Below are 18,350 nucleotides of genomic sequence, written 5' to 3' on the forward strand. Positions count from 1 at the left end.
ATTCTTTGCTATAGCATGTCTCAGCACGCTATTTTAGGCTGTTTTGAGGTGTTTTCAGTGCTTTTTCGGACGTGTCATATTTTGACATTTTGCCATACTATAGCCTTGCCTTTTCTGTCAACTTTTCAACATGCATTTTTATGGTGTTTTTGGTTGTTTTTGCAACATTTTTTACTATGGCATGTCTCAGCACGCTATTTTAGGCTGTTTTGAGGTGTTTTCAGCGTTTTTTGGGACATGTCATATTTTGACATTTTGCCATACTATAGCCTTGCCTTTTCTGTCATTTTTTGAACATGGATTTTTATGGTGTTTTTGGCTGTTTTTGCAACATTCTTCGCTATGGCGTGTCTTAGCACGCTATTTTACGCTGTTTTGAGGTGTTTTCAGCGTTTTTTGGGACATGTCATATTTTGACATTTTGCCATACTATAGCCTTGCCTTTTCGGTCAATTTTTCAACATGGATTTTTAAGGTGTTTTTGGCTGTTTTTGCAACATTCTTTGCTATGGCGTGTCTTAGTACGCTATTTTAGGCTGTTTTGAGGTGTTTTCAGCGTTTTTTGGGACATGTCATATTTTGACATTTTGCCATACTATAGCCTTGCCTTTTCGGTCAATTTTTCAAAATGTTTTTTTATGGTGTTTTTGGCTGTTTTTGCAACATTCTTCACTATGGCGTGTCTTAGAACAGTATGTTAGGCTGTTTTGAGGTGTTTTCAGCGTTTTTTGGGACATGTCATATTTTGACATTTTGCCATACTATAGCCTTGCCTTTTCGGTCAATTTTTCAACATGCATTTTTATGGTGTTTTTGGCTGTTTTTGCAACATTCTTTGCTATGGCGTGTCTTAGCACGCTATTTTATGCTGTTTTGAGGTGTTTTCAGCGTTTTTTGGGACATGTCATATTTTGACATTTTGCCATACTATAGCCTTGCCTTTTCGGTCAATTTTTCAACATGGATTTTTAAGGTGTTTTTGGCTGTTTTTGCAACATTCTTTGCTATGGCGTGTCTTAGTACGCTATTTTAGGCTGTTTTGAGGTGTTTTCAGTGTTTTTTGGGACATGTCATATTTTGACATTTTGCCATACTATAGCCTTGCCTTTTCGGTCAATTTTTCAACATGCATTTTTATGGTGTTTTTGGCTGTTTTTGCATCATTCTTTGCTATGGCGTGTCTTAGCACGCTATTTTAGGCTGTTTTGAGGTGTTTTCAGCGTTTTTTGGGACATGTCATATTTTGACATTTTGCCATACTATAGCCTTGCCTTTTCGGTCAATTTTTCAAAATGTTTTTTTATGGTGTTTTTGGCTGTTTTTGCAACATTCTTCGCTATGGCGTGTCTTAGAACAGTATTTTAGGCTGTTTTGAGGTGTTTTCAGCATTTTTTGGGACATGTCATATTTTGACATTTTGCCATACTATAGCCTTGCCTTTTCGGTCAATTTTTCAAAATGCATTTTTATGGTGTTTTTGGCTGTTTTTGCAACATTCTTTGCTATGGCATGTCTCAGCACGCTATTTTAGGCTGTTTTGAGGTGTTTTCAGTGCTTTTTCGGACATGTCATATTTTGACATTTTGCCATACTATAGCCTTGCCTTTTCGGTCAATTTTTCAAAATGTTTTTTTATGGTGTTTTTGGCTGTTTTTGCAACATTCTTCGCTATGGCGTGTCTTAGAACAGTATTTTAGGCTGTTTTGAGGTGTTTTCAGTGTTTTTTGGCACATGTCATATTTTGACATTTTGCCATACTATAGCCTTGCCTTTTCGGTCATTTTTTGAACATGGATTTTTATGGTGTTTTTGGCTGTTTTTGCAACATTCTTCGCTATGGCGTGTCTTAGCACGCTATTTTACGCTGTTTTGAGGTGTTTTCAGTGTTTTTTGGGACATGTCATATTTTGACATTTTGCCATACTATAGCCTTGCCTTTTCGGTTCAATTTTCAACATGCATTTTTATGGTGTTTTTGGCTGTTTTTGCAACATTCTTTGTTATGGCATGTCTTAGCACGCTATTTTAGGCTGTTTTGAGGTGTTTTCAGTGCTTTTTCGGACATGTCATATTTTGACATTTTGCCATACTATAGCCTTGCCTTTTCGGTCAATTTTTCAAAATGTTTTTTTATGGTGTTTTTGGCTGTTTTTGCAACATTCTTTGCTATGGCGTGTCTCAGCACGCTATTTTAGGCTGTTTTGAGGTGTTTTCAGTGCTTTTTCGGACGTGTCATATTTTGACATTTTGCCATACTATAGCCTTGCCTTTTCTGTCAACTTTTCAACATGCATTTTTATGGTGTTTTTGGTTGTTTTTGCAACATTTTTTACTATGGCATGTCTCAGCACGCTATTTTAGGCTGTTTTGAGGTGTTTTCAGCGTTTTTTGGGACATGTCATATTTTGACATTTTGCCATACTATAGCCTTGCCTTTTCTGTCATTTTTTGAACATGGATTTTTATGGTGTTTTTGGCTGTTTTTGCAACATTCTTCGCTATGGCGTGTCTTATACGCTATTTTACGCTGTTTTGAGGTGTTTTCAGCGTTTTTTGGGACATGTCATATTTTGACATTTTGCCATACTATAGCCTTGCCTTATCGGTCAATTTTTCAACATGGATTTTTAAGGTGTTTTTGGCTGTTTTTGCAACATTCTTTGCTATGGCGTGTCTTAGTACGCTATTTTAGGCTGTTTTGAGGTGTTTTCAGCGTTTTTTGGGACATGTCATATTTTGACATTTTGCCATACTATAGCCTTGCCTTTTCGGTCAATTTTTCAAAATGTTTTTTTATGGTGTTTTTGGCTGTTTTTGCAACATTCTTCACTATGGCGTGTCTTAGAACAGTATGTTAGGCTGTTTTGAGGTGTTTTCAGCGTTTTTTGGGACATGTCATATTTTGACATTTTGCCATACTATAGCCTTGCCTTTTCGGTCAATTTTTCAACATGCATTTTTATGGTGTTTTTGGCTGTTTTTGCAACATTCTTTGCTATGGCGTGTCTTAGCACGCTATTTTATGCTGTTTTGAGGTGTTTTCAGCGTTTTTTGGGACATGTCATATTTTGACATTTTGCCATACTATAGCCTTGCCTTTTCAGTCAATTTTCAACATGGATTTTAAGGTGTTTTTGGCTGTTTTTGCAACATTCTTTGCTATGGCGTGTCTTAGTACGCTATTTTAGGCTGTTTTGAGGTGTTTTCAGCGTTTTTTGGGACATGTCATATTTTGACATTTTGCCATACTATAGCCTTGCCTTTTCGGTCAATTTTTCAAAATGTTTTTTCATGGTGTTTTTGGCTGTTTTTGCAACTTTCTTCACTATGGCGTGTCTTAGTACAGTATTTTAGGCTGTTTTGAGGTGTTTTCAGTGTTTTTTGGGACATGTCATATTTTGACATTTTGCCATACTATAGCCTTGCCTTTTCGGTCAATTTTTCAACATGCATTTTTATGGTGTTTTTGGCTGTTTTTGCATCATTCTTTGCTATGGCGTGTCTTAGCACGCTATTTTAGGCTGTTTTGAGGTGTTTTCAGCGTTTTTTGGGACATGTCATATTTTGACATTTTGCCATACTATAGCCTTGCCTTTTCTGTCAATTTTTCAAAATGTTTTTTATGGTGTTTTTGGCTGTTTTGCAACATTCTTCACTATGGCGTGTCTTAGAACAGTATTTTAGGCTGTTTTGAGGTGTTTTCAGTGTTTTTTGGCACATGTCATATTTTGACATTTTGCCATACTATAGCCTTGCCTTTTCGGTCATTTTTTGAACATGCATTTTTATGGTGTTTTTGGCTGTTTTTGCAACATTCTTTGCTATGGCGTGTCTTAGCACGCTATTTTAGGCTGTTTTGAGGTGTTTTCAGCGTTTTTGGGACATGTCATATTTTGACATTTTGCCATACTATAGCCTTGCCTTTTCGGTCAATTTTTCAACATGCATTTCTATGGTGTTTTTGGCTGTTTTGCAACATTCTTCGCTATGGCGTGTCTTATACGCTTATTTTAGGCTGTTTTGAGGTGTTTTCAGCATTTTTTGGGACATGTCATATTTTGACATTTTGCCATACTATAGCCTTGCCTTTTCGGTCAATTTTTCAAAATGTTTTTTTATGGTGTTTTTGGCTGTTTTTGCAACATTCTTCACTATGGCGTGTCTTAGAACAGTATGTTAGGCTGTTTTGAGGTGTTTTCAGCGTTTTTTGGGACATGTCATATTTTGACATTTTGCCATACTATAGCCTTGCCTTTTCGGTCAATTTTTCAACATGCATTTTTATGGTGTTTTTGGCTGTTTTTGCAACATTCTTTGCTATGGCGTGTCTTAGCACGCTATTTTATGCTGTTTTGAGGTGTTTTCAGCGTTTTTTGGGACATGTCATATTTTGACATTTTGCCATACTATAGCCTTGCCTTTTCGGTCAATTTTTCAACATGGATTTTTATGGTGTTTTTGGCTGTTTTTGCAACATTCTTTGCTATGGCGTGTCTTAGTACGCTATTTTAGGCTGTTTTGAGGTGTTTTCAGCGTTTTTTGGGACATGTCATATTTTGACATTTTGCCATACTATAGCCTTGCCTTTTCGGTCAATTTTTCAAAATGTTTTTTTATGGTGTTTTTGGCTGTTTTTGCAACATTCTTCACTATGGCGTGTCTTAGAACAGTATGTTAGGCTGTTTTGAGGTGTTTTCAGTGTTTTTTGGGACATGTCATATTTTGACATTTTGCCATACTATAGCCTTGCCTTTTCGGTCAATTTTTCAACATGCATTTTTATGGTGTTTTTGGCTGTTTTTGCATCATTCTTTGCTATGGCGTGTCTTAGCACGCTATTTTAGGCTGTTTTGAGGTGTTTTCAGCGTTTTTTGGGACATGTCATATTTTGACATTTTGCCATACTATAGCCTTGCCTTTTCGGTCAATTTTTCAAAATGTTTTTTTATGGTGTTTTTGGCTGTTTTTGCAACATTCTTCGCTATGGCGTGTCTTAGAACAGTATTTTAGGCTGTTTTGAGGTGTTTTCAGTGTTTTTTGGCACATGTCATATTTTGACATTTTGCCATACTATAGCCTTGCCTTTTCGGTCATTTTTTGAACATGCATTTTTATGGTGTTTTTGGCTGTTTTTGCAACATTCTTTGCTATGGCGTGTCTTAGCACGCTATTTTAGGCTGTTTTGAGGTGTTTTCAGCGTTTTTTGGGACATGTCATATTTTGACATTTTGCCATACTATAGCCTTGCCTTTTCGGTCAATTTTTCAACATGCATTTTTATGGTGTTTTTGGCTGTTTTTGCAACATTCTTCGCTATGGCGTGTCTTAGCACGCTATTTTAGGCTGTTTTGAGGTGTTTTCAACATTTTTTGGGACATGTCATATTTTGACATTTTGCCATACTATAGCCTTGCCTTTTCGGTCAATTTTTCAAAATGCATTTTTATGGTGTTTTTGGCTGTTTTTGCAACATTCTTCGCTATGGCATGTCTCAGCACGCTATTTTAGGCTGTTTTGAGGTGTTTTCAGTGCTTTTTCGGACATGTCATATTTTGACATTTTGCCATACTATAGCCTTGCCTTTTCGGTCAATTTTTCAAAATGTTTTTTTATGGTGTTTTTGGCTGTTTTTGCAACATTCTTCGCTATGGCGTGTCTTAGAACAGTATTTTAGGCTGTTTTGAGGTGTTTTCAGTGTTTTTTGGCACATGTCATATTTTGACATTTTGCCATACTATAGCCTTGCCTTTTCGGTCAATTTTTCAAAATGCATTTTTATGGTGTTTTTGGCTGTTTTTGCAACATTCTTTGCTATGGCATGTCTCAGCACGCTATTTTAGGCTGTTTTGAGGTGTTTTCAGTGCTTTTTCGGACATGTCATATTTTGACATTTTGCCATACTATAGCCTTGCCTTTTCGGTCAATTTTTCAAAATGTTTTTTTATGGTGTTTTTGGCTGTTTTTGCAACATTCTTCGCTATGGCGTGTCTTAGAACAGTATTTTAGGCTGTTTTGAGGTGTTTTCAGTGTTTTTTGGCACATGTCATATTTTGACATTTTGCCATACTATAGCCTTGCCTTTTCGGTCATTTTTTGAACATGGATTTTTATGGTGTTTTTGGCTGTTTTTGCAACATTCTTCGCTATGGCGTGTCTTAGCACGCTATTTTAGGCTGTTTTGAGGTGTTTTCAGTGTTTTTTGGGACATGTCATATTTTGACATTTTGCCATACTATAGCCTTGCCTTTTCGGTCAATTTTTCAACATGCATTTTTATGGTGTTTTTGGCTGTTTTTGCAACATTCTTTGCTATGGCGTGTCTTAGCACGCTATTTTAGGCTGTTTTGAGGTCTTTTCAGCATTTTTTGGGACATGTCATATTTTGACATTTTGCCATACTATAGCCTTGCCTTTTCGGTCAATTTTTCAACATGCATTTTTATGGTGTTTTTGGCTGTTTTTGCAACATTCTTTGCTATGGCGTGTCTCAGCACGCTATTTTAGGCTGTTTTGAGGTGTTTTCAGTGCTTTTTCGGACGTGTCATATTTTGACATTTTGCCATACTATAGCCTTGCCTTTTCTGTCAATTTTTCAACATGTATTTGTATGGTGTTTTTGGCTGTTTTTGCAACATTCTTTGCTATGGCGTGTCTCAGCACGCTATTTTAGGCTGTTTTGAGGTGTTTTCAACATTTTTTGGGACATGTCATATTTTGACATTTTGCCATACTATAGCCTTGCCTTTTCGGTCAATTTTTCAACATGCATTTTTATGGTGTTTTTGGCTGTTTTTGCAACATTCTTTGCTATGGCGTGTCTTAGCACGCTATTTTAGGCTGTTTTGAGGTGTTTTCAACATTTTTTGGGACATGTCATATTTTCACATTTTGCCATACTATAGCCTTGCCTTTTCGGTCATATTTTCAAAATGTTTTTTTATGGTGTTTTTGGCTGTTTTTGCAACATTCTTCGCTATGGCGTGTCTTAGAACACTATTTTAGGCTGTTTTGAGTTGTTTTCAGTGTTTTTTGGCACATGTCATATTTTGACATTTTGCCATACTATAGCCTTGCCTTTTCGGTCATTTTTTGAACATGCATTTTTATGGTGTTTTTGGCTGTTTTTGCAACATTCTTCGCTATTGCGTGTCTTATGCATTATTTTACGCTGTTTTGAGGTGTTTTCAGTGTTTTTTGGGACATGTCATATTTTGACATTTTGCCATACTATAGCCTTGCCTTTTCGGTCAATTTTTGAACATGCATTTTTATGGTGTTTTTGGCTGTTTTTGCAACATTCTTTGCTATGGCGTGTCTTAGCACGCTATTTTAGGCTGTTTTGAGGTGTTTTCAGCATTTTTTGGGACATGTCATATTTTGACATTTTGCCATACTATAGCCTTGCCTTTTCGGTCAATTTTTCAACATGGATTTTTAAGGTGTTTTCTGCTGTTTTTGCAACATTCTTTGCTATGGCATGTCTTAGCACGCTATTTTAGGCTGTTTTGAGGTGTTTTCAGTGCTTTTTCGGACATGTCATATTTTGACATTTTGCCATACTATAGCCTTGCCTTTTCGGTCAATTTTTCAAAATGTTTTTTTATGGTGTTTTTGGCTGTTTTTGCAACATTCTTCGCTATGGCGTGTCTTAGAACACTATTTTAGGCTGTTTTGAGGTGTTTTCAGTGTTTTTTGGGACATGTCATATTTTGACATTTTGCCATACTATAGCCTTGCCTTTTCGGTCAATTTTTCAACATGCATTTTCCTGGTGTTTTTGGCTGTTTTTGCAACATTCTTTGCTATGGCGTGTCTTAGCACACTATTTTAGGCTGTTTTGAGGTGTTTTCAGCGTTTTTTGGGACATGTCATATTTTGACATTTTGCCATACTATAGCCTTGCCTTTTCGGTCAATTTTTCAACATGCATTTTTATGGTGTTTTTGGCTGTTTTTGCAACATTCTTTGCTATAGCATGTCTCAGCACGCTATTTTAGGCTGTTTTGAGGTGTTTTCAGTGCTTTTTCGGACATGTCATATTTTGACATTTTGCCATACTATAGCCTTGCCTTTTCGGTCAATTTTTCAAAATGTTTTTTTATGGTGTTTTTGGCTGTTTTTGCAACATTCTTCGCTATGGCATGTCTTAGAACAGTATTTTAGGCTGTTTTGAGGTGTTTTCAGTGTTTTTTGGGACATGTCATATTTTGACATTTTGCCATACTATAGCCTTGCCTTTTCTGTCAATTTTTCAACATGCATTTTTATGGTGTTTTTGGCTGTTTTTGCAACATTCTTTGCTATGGCGTGTCTCAGCACGCTATTTTAGGCTGTTTTGAGGTGTTTTCAGCGTTTTTTGGGACATGTCATATTTTGACATTTTGCCATACAATAGCCTTGCCTTTTCGGTCAATTTTTCAAAATGTTTTTTTATGGTGTTTTTGGCTGTTTTTGCAACATTCTTCGCTATGGCGTGTCTTAGAACAGTATTTTAGGCTGTTTTGAGGTGTTTTCAGTGTTTTTTGGCACATGTCATATTTTGACATTTTGCCATACTATAGCCTTGCCTTTTCGGTCAATTTTTCAACATGCATTTTTATGGTGTTTTTGGCTGTTTTTGCAACATTCTTTGCTATGGCGTGTATTAGCACGCTATTTTACGCTGTTTTGAGGTGTTTTCAGCATTTTTTGGGACATGTCATATTTTGACATTTTGCCATACTATAGCCTTGCCTTTTCTGTCAATTTTTCAACATGCATTTTTATGGTGTTTTTGGCTGTTTTTGCATCATTCTTTGCTATGGCTTGTCTTAGCACGCTATTTTAGGCTGTTTTGAGGTGTTTTCAGCATTTTTTGGGACATGTCATATTTTGACATTTTGCCATACTATAGCCTTGCCTTTTCGGTCAATTTTTCAAAATGTTTTTTTATGGTGTTTTTGGCTGTTTTTGCAACATTCTTCGCTATGGCGTGTCTTAGAACAGTATTTTAGGCTGTTTTGAGGTGTTTTCATTGTTTTTTGGCACATGTCATATTTTGACATTTTGCCATACTATAGCCTTGCCTTTTCGGTCAATTTTTCAACATGCATTTTTATGGTGTTTTTGGCTGTTTTTGCAACATTCTTTGCTATGGCGTGTATTAGCACGCTATTTTACGCTGTTTTGAGGTGTTTTCAGCATTTTTTGGGACATGTCATATTTTGACATTTTGCCATACTATAGCCTTGCCATTTCTGTCAATTTTTCAACATGCATTTTTATGGTGTTTTTGGCTGTTTTTGCATCATTCTTTGCTATGGCTTGTCTTAGCACGCTATTTTAGGCTGTTTTGAGGTGTTTTCAGCATTTTTTGGGACATGTCATATTTTGACATTTTGCCATACTATAGCCTTGCCTTTTCGGTCAATTTTTCAACATGCATTTTTATGGTGTTTTTGGCTGTTTTTGCAACATTCTTTGCTATGGCGTGTCTTAGCACGCTATTTTAGGCTGTTTTGAGGTGTTTTCAGCGTTTTTTGGGACATGTCATATTTTGACATTTTGCCATACTATAGCCTTGCCTTTTCGGTCAATTTTTCAAAATGTGTTTTTATGGTGTTTTTGGCTGTTTTTGCAACATTCTTCGCTATGGCGTGTCTTAGAACAGTATTTTAGGCTATTTTGAGGTGTTTTCAGTGTTTTTTGGCACATGTCATATTTTGACATTTTGCCATACTATAGCCTTGCCTTTTCGGTCATTTTTTGAACATGGATTTTTATGGTGTTTTTGGCTGTTTTTGCAACATTCTTCGCTATGGCGTGTCTTAGCATGATATTTTAGGCTGTTTTGAGGTGTTTTCAGTGTTTTTTGGGACATGTCATATTTTGACATTTTGCCATACTATAGCCTTGCCTTTTCGGTCAATTTTTCAACATGCATTTTTATGGTGTTTTCTGCTGTTTTTGCAACATTCTTTGCTATGGCGTGTCTTAGCACGCTATTTTAGGCTGTTTTGAGGTGTTTTCAGCATTTTTTGGGACATGTCATATTTTGACATTTTGCCATACTATAGCCTTGCCTTTTCTGTCAATTTTTCAACATGCATTTTTATGGTGTTTTTGGCTGTTTTTGCAACATTCTTTGCTATGGCATGTCTCAGCACGCTATTTTAGGCTGTTTTGAGGTGTTTTCAGTGCTTTTTCAGATGTGTCATATTTTGACATTTTGCCATACTATAGCCTTGCCTTTTCGGTCAATTTTTCAAAATGTGTTTTTATGGTGTTTTTGGCTGTTTTTGCAACATTCTTCGCTATGGCGTGTCTTAGAACACTATTTTACGCTATTTTGAGGTGTTTTCAGTGTTTTTTGGGACATGTCATATTTTGACATTTTGCCATACTATAGCCTTGCCTTTTCGGTCATTTTTTGAACATGTATTTTTATGGTGTTTTTGGCTGTTTTTGCAACATTCTTCGCTATGGCGTGTCTTAGCACGCTATTTTACGCTGTTTTGAGGTGTTTTCAGTGTTTTTTGGGACATGTCATATTTTGACATTTTGCCATACTATAGCCTTGCCTTTTCGGTCAATTTTTCAACATGCATTTTTATGGTGTTTTTGGCTGTTTTTGCAACATTCTTTGCTATGGCGTGTCTTAGCACGCTATTTTAGGCTGTTTTGAGGTGTTTTCAGCATTTTTGGGACATGTCATATTTTGACATTTTGCCATACTATAGCCTTGCCTTTTCGGTCAATTTTTCAACATGCATTTTTATGGTGTTTTTGGCTGTTTTTGCAACATTCTTTGCTATGGCATGTCTCAGCACGCTATTTTAGGCTGTTTTGAGGTGTTTTCAGTGCTTTTTCGGACATGTCATATTTTGACATTTTTGCCATACTATAGCCTTGCTTTTTCGGTCAATTTTTCAAAATGTTTTTTTATGGTGTTTTTGGCTGTTTTTGCAACATTCTTCGCTATGGCGTGTCTCATACGCTATTTTAGGCTGTTTTGAGGTGTTTTCAGTGCTTTTTTCGGACATGTCATATTTTGACATTTTGCCATACTATAGCCTTGCCTTTTCGGTCAATTTTTCAAAATGTTTTTTATGGGTGTTTTTGGCTGTTTTTGCAACATTCTTCGCTATGGCATGTCTTAGAACAGTATTTTAGGCTGTTTTGAGGTGTTTTCAGTGCTTTTTCGGACATGTCATATTTTGACATTTTGCCATACTATAGCCTTGCCTTTTCGGGTCAATTTTTCAAAATGTTTTTTATGGTGTTTTTGGCTGTTTTGCAACATTCTTCGCTATGGCGTGTCTCAGAACAGTATGTTAGGCTGTTTTGAGGTGTTTTCAGTGTTTTTGGCACATGTCATATTTTGACATTTTGCCATACTATAGCCTTGCCTTTTCGGTCATTTTTTGAACATGCATTTTTATGGTGTTTTTGGCTGTTTTTGCAACATTCTTCGCTATGGCGTGTCTTAGCACGCTATTTTAGGCTGTTTTGAGGTGTTTTCAGCATTTTTTGGCACATGTCATATTTTGACATTTTGCCATATTATAGCCTTGCCTTTTCGGTCAATTTTTCAACATGCATTTTTATGGTGTTTTTGGCTGTTTTTGCAACATTCTTTGCTATGGCATGTCTCAGCACGCTATTTTAGGCTGTTTTGAGGTGTTTTCAGCGTTTTTTGGGACATGTCATATTTTGACATTTTGCCATACTATAGCCTTGCCTTTTCGGTCAATTTTTCAAAATGTTTTTTTATGGTGTTTTTGGCTGTTTTTGCAACATTCTTCGCTATGGCGTGTCTTAGAACAGTATTTTAGGCTGTTTTGAGGTGTTTTCAGTGTTTTTTGGCACATGTCATATTTTGACATTTTGCCATACTATAGCCTTGCCTTTTCGGGTCAATTTTTCAAAATGTTTTTTATGGTGTTTTTTGGCTGTTTTTGCAACATTCTTCGCTATGGCGTGTCTTAGAACAGTATTTTAGGCTGTTTTGAGGTGTTTTCAGTGTTTTTTGGCACATGTCATATTTTGACATTTTGCCATACTATAGCCTTGCCTTTTCGGTCAATTTTTCAACATGCATTTTTATGGTGTTTTTGGCTGTTTTTGCAACATTCTTTGCTATGGCGTGTATTAGCACGCTATTTTACGCTGTTTTGAGGTGTTTTCAGCATTTTTTGGGACATGTCATATTTTGACATTTTGCCATACTATAGCCTTGCCTTTTCTGTCAATTTTTCAACATGCATTTTTATGGTGTTTTTGGCTGTTTTTGCATCATTCTTTGCTATGGCTTGTCTTAGCACGCTATTTTAGGCTGTTTTGAGGTGTTTTCAGCATTTTTTGGGACATGTCATATTTTGACATTTTGCCATACTATAGCCTTGCCTTTTCGGTCAATTTTTCAAAATGTTTTTTTATGGTGTTTTTGGCTGTTTTTGCAACATTCTTCGCTATGGCATGTCTTAGAACAGTATTTTAGGCTGTTTTGAGGTGTTTTCAGTGTTTTTGGGACATGTCATATTTTGACATTTTGCCATACTATAGCCTTGCCTTTTCTGTCAATTTTTCAACATGCATTTTATGGTGTTTTTGGCTGTTTTTGCAACATTCTTTGCTATGGCGTGTCTCAGCACGCTATTTTAGGCTGTTTTGAGGTGTTTTCAGCGTTTTTTGGGACATGTCATATTTTGACATTTTGCCATACAATAGCCTTGCCTTTTCGGTCAATTTTTCAAAATGTTTTTTTATGGTGTTTTTGGCTGTTTTTGCAACATTCTTCGCTATGGCGTGTCTTAGAACAGTATTTTAGGCTGTTTTGAGGTGTTTTCATTGTTTTTTGGCACATGTCATATTTTGACATTTTGCCATACTATAGCCTTGCCTTTTCGGTCAATTTTTCAACATGCATTTTTATGGTGTTTTTGGCTGTTTTTGCAACATTCTTTGCTATGGCATGTATTAGCACGCTATTTTACGCTGTTTTGAGGTGTTTTCAGCATTTTTTGGGACATGTCATATTTTGACATTTTGCCATACTATAGCCTTGCCATTTCTGTCAATTTTTCAACATGCATTTTTATGGTGTTTTTGGCTGTTTTTGCATCATTCTTTGCTATGGCTTGTCTTAGCACGCTATTTTAGGCTGTTTTGCGGTGTTTTCAGCATTTTTGGGACATGTCATATTTTGACATTTTGCCATACTATAGCCTTGCCTTTTCGGTCAATTTTTCAACATGCATTTTTATGGTGTTTTTGGCTGTTTTTGCAACATTCTTTGCTATGGCGTGTCTTAGCACGCTATTTTAGGCTGTTTTGAGGTGTTTTCAGCGTTTTTTGGGACATGTCATATTTTGACATTTTGCCATACTATAGCCTTGCCTTTTCGGTCAATTTTTCAAAATGTGTTTTTATGGTGTTTTTGGCTGTTTTTGCAACATTCTTCGCTATGGCGTGTCTTAGAACAGTATTTTAGGCTATTTTGAGGTGTTTTCAGTGTTTTTTGGCACATGTCATATTTTCACATTTTGCCATACTATAGCCTTGCCTTTTCGGTCATTTTTTGAACATGGATTTTTATGGTGTTTTTGGCTGTTTTTGCAACATTCTTCGCTATGGCGTGTCTTAGCACGCTATTTTACGCTGTTTTGAGGTGTTTTCAGTGTTTTTTGGGACATGTCATATTTTGACATTTTGCCATACTATAGCCTTGCCTTTTCGGTCAATTTTTCAACATGCATTTTTATGGTGTTTTTGGCTGTTTTTGCAACATTCTTTGCTATGGCGTGTCTTAGCACGCTATTTTAGGCTGTTTTGAGGTGTTTTCAGCATTTTTTGGGACATGTCATATTTTGACATTTTGCCATACTATAGCCTTGCCTTTTCGGTCAATTTTTCAACATGCATTTTTATGGTGTTTTCTGCTGTTTTTGCAACATTCTTTGCTATGGCATGTCTCAGCACGCTATTTTAGGCTGGTTTGAGGTGTTTTCAGTGCTTTTTCGGACGTGTCATATTTTGACATTTTGCCATACTATAGCCTTGCCTTTTCGGTCAATTTTTCAAAATGTGTTTTTATGGTGTTTTTGGCTGTTTTTGCAACATTCTTCGCTATGGCGTGTCTTAGAACACTATTTTACGCTATTTTGAGGTGTTTTCAGTGTTTTTTGGGACATGTCATATTTTGACATTTTGCCATACTATAGCCTTGCCTTTTCGGTCATTTTTTGAACATGGATTTTTATGGTGTTTTTGGCTGTTTTTGCAACATTCTTCGCTATGGCGTGTCTTAGCACGCTATTTTACGCTGTTTTGAGGTGTTTTCAGTGTTTTTTGGGACATGTCATATTTTGACATTTTGCCATACTATAGCCTTGCCTTTTCGGTCAATTTTTCAACATGCATTTTTATGGTGTTTTTGGCTGTTTTTGCAACATTCTTTGCTATGGCGTGTCTTAGCACGCTATTTTAGGCTGTTTTGAGGTGTTTTCAGCATTTTTTGGGACATGTCATATTTTGACATTTTGCCATACTATAGCCTTGCCTTTTCGGTCAATTTTTCAACATGGATTTTTATGGTGTTTTTGGCTGTTTTTGCAACATTCTTTGCTATGGCATGTCTCAGCACGCTATTTTAGGCTGTTTTGAGGTGTTTTCAGTGCTTTTTCGGACATGTCATATTTTGACATTTTGCCATACTATAGCCTTGCTTTTTCGGTCAATTTTTCAAAATGTTTTTTTATGGTGTTTTTGGCTGTTTTTGCAACATTCTTCGCTATGGCGTGTCTCAGCACGCTATTTTAGGCTGTTTTGAGGTGTTTTCAGTGCTTTTTCGGACGTGTCATATTTTGACATTTTGCCATACTATAGCCTTGCCTTTTTGGTCAATTTTTCAAAATGTTTTTTTATGGTGTTTTTGGCTGTTTTTGCAACATTCTTCGCTATGGCATGTCTTAGAACAGTATTTTAGGCTGTTTTGAGGTGTTTTCAGTGCTTTTTCGGACATGTCATATTTTGACATTTTGCCATACTATAGCCTTGCCTTTTCGGTCAATTTTTCAAAATGTTTTTTTATGGTGTTTTTGGCTGTTTTTGCAACATTCTTCGCTATGGCGTGTCTCAGAACAGTATGTTAGGCTGTTTTGAGGTGTTTTCAGTGTTTTTTGGCACATGTCATATTTTGACATTTTGCCATACTATAGCCTTGCCTTTTCGGTCATTTTTTGAACATGCATTTTTATGGTGTTTTTGGCTGTTTTTGCAACATTCTTCGCTATGGCGTGTCTTAGCACGCTATTTTAGGCTGTTTTGAGGTGTTTTCAGCATTTTTTGGCACATGTCATATTTTGACATTTTGCCATATTATAGCCTTGCCTTTTCGGTCAATTTTTCAACATGCATTTTTATGGTGTTTTTGGCTGTTTTTGCAACATTCTTTGCTATGGCATGTCTCAGCACGCTATTTTAGGCTGTTTTGAGGTGTTTTCAGCTTTTTTGGGACATGTCATATTTTGACATTTTGCCATACTATAGCCTTGCCTTTTCGGTCAATTTTTCAAAATGTTTTTTTATGGTGTTTTTGGCTGTTTTTGCAACATTCTTCGCTATGGCGTGTCTTAGAACACTATTTTAGGCTGTTTTGAGGTGTTTTCAGTGTTTTTTGGCACATGTCATATTTTGACATTTTGCCATACTATAGCCTTGCCTTTTCGGTCATTTTTTGAACATGGATTTTTATGGTGTTTTTGGCTGTTTTTGCAACATTCTTCGCTATATGTGTCTTAGCACGCTATTTTATGCTGTTTTGAGGTGTTTTCAGTGTTTTTTGGGACATGTCATATTTTGACATTTTGCCATACTATAGCCTTGCCTTTTCGGTCAATTTTTCAACATGCATTTTTAAGGTGTTTTTGGCTGTTTTTGCAACATTCTTTGCTATGGCGTGTCTTAGCACGCTATTTTAGGCTGTTTTGAGGTGTTTTCAGCATTTTTTGGGACATGTCATATTTTGACATTTTGCCATACTATAGCCTTGCCTTTTCGGTCAATTTTTCAACATGGATTTTTATGGTGTTTTTGGCTGTTTTTGCAACATTCTTTGCTATGGCATGTCTCAGCACGCTATTTTAGGCTGTTTTGAGGTGTTTTCAGTGCTTTTTCGGACATGTCATATTTTGACATTTTTGCCATACTATAGCCTTGCTTTTTCGGTCAATTTTTCAAAATGTTTTTTTATGGTGTTTTTGGCTGTTTTTGCAACATTCTTCGCTATGGCGTGTCTCAGCACGCTATTTTAGGCTGTTTTGAGGTGTTTTCAGTGCTTTTTCGGACATGTCATATTTTGACATTTTGCCATACTATAGCCTTGCCTTTTCGGTCAATTTTTCAAAATGTTTTTTTATGGTGTTTTTGGCTGTTTTTGCAACATTCTTCGCTATGGCATGTCTTAGAACAGTATTTTAGGCTGTTTTGAGGTGTTTTCAGTGCTTTTTCGGACATGTCATATTTTGACATTTTGCCATACTATAGCCTTGCCTTTTCGGTCAATTTTTCAAAATGTTTTTTTATGGTGTTTTTGGCTGTTTTTGCAACATTCTTCGCTATGGCGTGTCTCAGAACAGTATTTTAGGCTGTTTTGAGGTGTTTTCAGTGTTTTTTGGCACATGTCATATTTTGACATTTTGCCATACTATAGCCTTGCCTTTTCGGTCATTTTTTGAACATGCATTTTTATGGTGTTTTTGGCTGTTTTTGCAACATTCTTCGCTATGGCGTGTCTTAGCACGCTATTTTACGCTGTTTTGAGGTGTTTTCAGTGTTTTTTGGCACATGTCATATTTTGACATTTTGCCATACTATAGCCTTGCCTTTTCGGTCAATTTTTCAACATGCATTTTTATGGTGTTTTTGGCTGTTTTTGCAACATTCTTTGCTATGGCATGTCTCAGCACGCTATTTTAGGCTGTTTTGAGGTGTTTTCAGCGTTTTTTGGGACATGTCATATTTTGACATTTTGCCATACTATAGCCTTGCCTTTTCGGTCAATTTTTCAAAATGTTTTTTTATGGTGTTTTTGGCTGTTTTTGCAACATTCTTCGCTATGGCGTGTCTTAGAACACTATTTTAGGCTGTTTTGAGGTGTTTTCAGTGTTTTTTGGCACATGTCATATTTTGACATTTTGCCATACTATAGCCTTGCCTTTTCGGTCATTTTTTGAACATGCATTTTTATGGTGTTTTTGGCTGTTTTTGCAACATTCTTCGCTATGGCGTGTCTTAGCACGCTATTTTACGCTGTTTTGAGGTGTTTTCAGTGGTTTTTGGCACATGTCATATTTTGACATTTTGCCATACTATAGCCTTGCCTTTTCGGTCAATTTTTCAACATGCATTTTTATGGTGTTTTTGGCTGTTTTTGCAACATTCTTTGCTATGGCATGTCTTAGCACGCTATTTTAGGCTGTTTTGAGGTGTTTTCAGCGTTTTTTGGGACATGTCATATTTTGACATTTTGCCATACTATAGCCTTGCCTTTTCGGTCAATTTTTCAAAATGTTTTTTTATGGTGTTTTTGGCTGTTTTTGTAACATTCTTCGCTATGGCGTGTCTTAGAACAGTATTTTAGGCTGTTTTGAGGTGTTTTCAGTGTTTTTTGGCACATGTCATATTTTGACATTTTGCCATACTATAGCCTTGCCTTTTCAGTCATTTTTTCAACATGTATTTTCATGGTGTTTTTGGCTGTTTTTGCAACATTCTTCGCTATAGCATGTCTTAGCATGCTATTTTACGCTGTTTTGAGGTGTTTTCAGCGGTTTTTGGGACATGTCATATTTTGACATTTTGCCATACTATAGCCTTGCCTTTTCGGTCAATTTTTCAACATGGATTTTAAGGTGTTTTTGGCTGTTTTTGCAACATTCTTTGCTATGGCGTGTCTTAGTACGCTATTTTAGGCTGTTTTGAGGTGTTTTCAGCGTTTTTTGGGACATGTCATATTTTGACATTTTGCCATACTATAGCCTTGCCTTTTCGGTCATTTTTTGAACATGGATTTTTATGGTGTTTTTGGCTGTTTTTGCAACATTCTTTGCTATGGCGTGTCTTAGCACGCTATTTTAGGCTGTTTTGAGGTGTTTTCAGCGTTTTTTGGGACATGTCATATTTTGACATTTTGCCATACTATAGCCTTGCCTTTTCGGTCATTTTTTGAACATGCATTTTTATGGTGTTTTTGCCCTTCTTTGCAACATGCTTTGCTATGGCATGCCTTAGCATGATATTTTAGGCTGTTTTGAGGCGTTTTCGGCTGCTTTTGGGACATGTCATTGTTAAAATCCTTGTTCAGGGAAAGC

This window comes from Plectropomus leopardus, chromosome 15, assembly GCF_026936395.1.
Source record: "Plectropomus leopardus strain MGB_pleo_1.0 chromosome 15, ASM2693639v1, whole genome shotgun sequence".
Taxonomy (NCBI): domain Eukaryota; kingdom Metazoa; phylum Chordata; class Actinopteri; order Perciformes; family Serranidae; genus Plectropomus; species Plectropomus leopardus.